General features: G+C 29.4%; 1 long non-coding RNA gene across 1 annotated transcript; it reads left to right on the plus strand.

Annotated features, from left to right (window-relative positions):
* Positions 1–6: 6 nt before the first annotated feature.
* Positions 7–2,153, plus strand: LOC145804807 (uncharacterized). The gene is made up of 3 exons (XR_014347274.1): positions 7–134; positions 1,058–1,110; positions 1,876–2,153. It is a non-coding gene; the product is annotated as an uncharacterized LOC145804807 (long non-coding RNA).
* The last annotated feature ends 2,485 nt before the right edge of the window (positions 2,154–4,638 follow it).

Consider the following 4,638-nt stretch of genomic DNA (forward strand, 5'->3'; position numbering starts at 1 on the left):
TACTCTATTATTTGTTCACCACATAGGGCAACAACACAGCAGCCACGGGAGAAGGTTTGAGAGAAGGAAAAAAAGAAGAAGATGTTGCAATCAAAGAACTTTTGGGTGTGTTGTGTTGTGTGTGATCATCAAAGGTTAGCCCTCTTAGGTTTTCTTCTCTTCTTTCTTTGTTCTATCCTTATTCTATAATTATTTTATTCATTCATGGAGAGGTTGTAGGTTTATGTATTGTGTATATAGATATCCTATTAAGAAACTTGAGGAGCTAAATTTATGTGTAAAGATTGGGTGTAATTTTCAGTCCAAAAAATTCTGCACAGAATCGCAAACTTTAAAAATCAAGAAACCATATCAAACAGATGAATTTTAATATGAAATTTTTACAGTAGATCAATTACACATTGAATTGCATATCTGAATTTTTTCATAATTTTTGGGAGTCGAAATCCATATAAATTGAGGTATTCAAATCTGTCCAGGAAACCAGTCCGAAACAGTAAATTCGGGATTGTTGTTCTCTTTGGGTATAAATCCAAAAATTATCAAATTAGTGTCATTAGAACCGGTTACGAGACTAGTTTTGTATGTTTTTGGCCTTGCATTGATTGCTCGTGTATATTAAGAGAACCGTCAATTTCTTTAAAGTGCTGCAGAAAACAACCTGTTTGGATATAATAAATTGTAGAAAATTATTTTGATAAGAAAATCAAGTGAAACCAATTGGGTTTGAAACTTATGATATATTAGATCATATCTGGAGGTTATTGGAATTTTTCGAATAGCGTGGAGTGGGTTTTGTAATTTTCAAAGTTAGCGAATAGATTAGGAAAACTTGTTTAAAACACTGTTTTATCTTAAAGTTATTTTTAGTTAAGTTTCGATCGGAACCTATGTCTTGGGTGATTTTAGACCTTGAAGAACATGAACTTAGGTAATATTTAAGAGTAACGGTGAGTTGGGTTGAGCCGTGTTAGTGCGCTTTAGTTTGGGGTTACTCAGTTCGTATTCTTTAGTATTTTTAAATTAGCAGTGACGTGTAGTTTTCATATTGGTTCAGGGCACTAGTTGGACTTTCATACTCTATTCGAGGATTACATTATTTCGTTCCAGGTGAGTAGTTTCATGCTACGTATTTTTATAAATGTTCCCCTACCCTGAACTGTTGAAAAATTAAATTGTTGTTTCAAGACTAAACTGTTTTGATAAATTATTATATTATCAATTGAATCAAATTATTTCTGAAACATGTGTGAACTTGGCATACTGTAAACTATTTGTTTTGGTCTCATGTTTATAATGATGAACCACCATGTTTTGCGAAAACTGATGTGTATTGATTATTGGGACCATGTGTGTATTTAGTCCAGGGAAATTATTCCACTGTGTGTGGTGACTCTGGCCACTAGGGAACAGATCCGGGTTGGGCCGTGATGACTCTAGTGCTCAACGATTGTAAGGAAAAGACCTTTAAAAACAACTAGGTGACCTTCAATCGGATCGTCTTTGAGAAAAGGCCCAGGTGCCACCCTGAGGATGACTCTTAGTTCGGTATTGGATCCAACGGGGCTTATAGCCTGAGAAATGTGTGGCAGATTATTTGTTTTTATTGGTACCCAGAAAATTATTGGTGTTCATGTTATAATCTGTTTTAAGTGGAAAATGCCGTTTATCATGTTCTTGCGAGACATGAGTATTTTAAGTGTTGATTTGTGGAACCTTCTTTTTGAAACAGATTGTATTTACCAAACTGTATGCCAATCTAGTTTCTGTGATATATATCTTATTTTGGAATTGAACCCTGTTTTCAAAACTGTATTTACTATCCATGTTGCTACTCACTGAGCTATCAGCTGACTTAGTTTTTATCACTTCCAGGTGTTAGAAGGACTTAGACTGGACTCATGGCATAGCGGGGACTCAATTGCATGGACCTCTAGGGCATTCCTTTAGTTTAGAGTGTTATGTCAAGTTTGTGCATATTTATATTTATTCTTATCGAAGTTCATTTAGGATTATTTTTGATATGTGGGTTGTTTATATCCCATAAGTTTGGATGGTTTTTTATTACGGTTGATTTTGCCGTTTATAATTGTGACATGTCTGGATTGAGTTTTGGTTATTTATTATTGGACTATTATTCAGTTGTTCAATGTGATTGGATTCGTGTTTAGGCTTACGTGTGCCTTGGGCTAAGTCCCTGTGGGCCACGGCCGGTCATGCCCGGATTTGGGGTGTGACAATTACCACACAAAAAAAAAAAACTTAGATATAGGTGATAATATGCGAACTTATTATTCAATAGATTTTATGATAATTAATGATATTTTTCGTCAAATACTATTAAAAAATATTATTAATTGTTAATTTTCAATAATAGTTTGAAATTTTGTCACAAAAAAGTCAGTAATTATAAATTTTAGCGACAGTTTAAAAAAATATCACAAAAAAAAGTTATTAATTTTCAACTTTCAACGACAGTTTGAAAATTTTATCACAGAAAAACGTCATTGATTGCAAATTTTAACTACAATTTATAAAAATCGAGATAAAAAAAAGTTACTAATTGTCAATTTTTAGTGACATGTGCAAAAAATCATTACAAAAAATTATTTTTAACGATAATTTTACTATAACCTATTTTCAATAGTATTTGATGGAATTAAATTCAGCTGTTATGACCTATTGGTAGTTTAGCAACAAAAAAAAAAAAAAAAAACAAGATTTTAGCCTTTAATTTTGTCAATTTAAATCCTAATTTTTTAATTTGCTTTCAATCTAAATCATTAGTAAAATCGACAAATATATATATATTTTAGTTATCATATAGGAAAATGAGTAGGAGCACTAACTAGTGCTATCACTAATGATGTAGCAGTAGGCCCTACCATGAATGATTTGATGTTTTAGCCTTGGTGTTATATTTTTTTTTCTTTTTTTATTGAGTGTCATGTCATTAGTGGTCTTTTTAGAGCTCCAAAATTAGTGGTCTCTATCATTGTTGTATTATATATATATATATATATATTGTAATGGGTACATGTTCATTTGACAACAGAAGTTTGTAAAAAAATATTTTAAAAAATTAATTGTTTAATTGCCAATAAAAGGAAAGTTGCGAGAAAAAAATTTCATTTGAATATATATTATTCTAATTTTATATGAATAAATCTTATAAAAAAATATAAATTGTCTCATTCATGTATATGGTCCAATTTTATTTATCAAAAAAAAAAAAGTATATGGTCCAATTTTGATGTATCTTCATTATGGGCCACGTCCACTTAATCATTCATTTATTATTGGTGCATTTACACACAAGTCGTAATTTATGAACTTATACTCTATTAATCCTAACTAAGATTTTTTAGACTTTAAAGTCCCATTAAATTTTTAATAGTCGGAATTGCCCTTCAAACAGTGATTGTTCATCATTTATAATTATTTATAAAAGAACATGATGAGTTGACATTTAAGTTGATTTTTAAAATTTTAAAATATCAACTTTCAAATTGAAAAAATTAGAAAAAAAAATTATGTGTAAAAAAAAATTAATGTGTTTTATTGAAAAAATTGAATTATTTTTTTGTACAAAACTAAAAATTTTGTGTTTATAAAGGAGTATAATGTTGGAACATTAATGTGAAACACCAAAAAAAAAAACACTGGAAAAAAAAATTAAAAATGAAAAAACTGATAACGTTCTCGGTTTTATTGGATAATTAATCAAACCAATAAATAAAAAGGCAAAATTTTTTAATCTTATGCTTTGTTTTTTTTCATCAATTAGTGAAACAATTATATGGAACATTACTATGTAAAATTGATAATGTTCTTAGGTTTAAAAATTAGAAAACAATTGATAATATTATCAGTTTTACTAAATAAGATTTATTGGTTCAAAAACTCTTAAATAAGACCTGAGTTACCATAACATTTATAAATAAAAATTTTAGAAAATTAACCCTTTATTATTATCTGCAGAGGGAGAAATAGACTCTGCTGATTTTTCTTAATTTTAAGCTCTGTAGTAATTAAATAAGTTAAATTACTTGATTGATTGAATCTCTCTTATGCTGCGTTTGGTGTGTGAGGTTTTCTTTATTTAGTAAGAATAAAGTAGATAGAGAGTTCATGGAAAATATTTGATTGCGTTGTATTCTAAGTAGTGTTTGTTGGACCTAAATTTAAATTGAAACTCCTTTCTCGCCAATTTTTTATTTAGATAATGAAGATTAAAGGGAGGAGTTAAACCTCTGTTATTTTTTTTTATTTATAAGTCAATCAAATAAGGTAAAATACAGTATTTCAAAATTTTCTTCAATTCCCTTCTTTCCTATTTTGCCAAACACAACTTCAATGATTGATGAAAAGTCTTTTATAGAGTATGCATTTCAAGAGTTTGTTTGTTTTTTTTGCTACATATTTAACTAAAGGGGAGCTAGGTCCCCACAAGGTCTATTTTTTAATTAAAATTGTCAATATAATTTTGACAGTTATTTTCTCCACCAACCAAAAATCTCATTACAAATTTAGCAACACCATATATATCAAATCCCAAACCATGTTTGCATATTTTTTGATCAAGCATGGTAGTCTTCCCATTTCTTCAGAACCGTAACCGCATATTAAAGACCGATG

Source organism: Camellia sinensis, chromosome 12 (assembly GCF_055761805.1).
Source record: "Camellia sinensis isolate YWXY chromosome 12, ASM5576180v1, whole genome shotgun sequence".
Taxonomy (NCBI): Eukaryota; Viridiplantae; Streptophyta; class Magnoliopsida; order Ericales; family Theaceae; genus Camellia; species Camellia sinensis.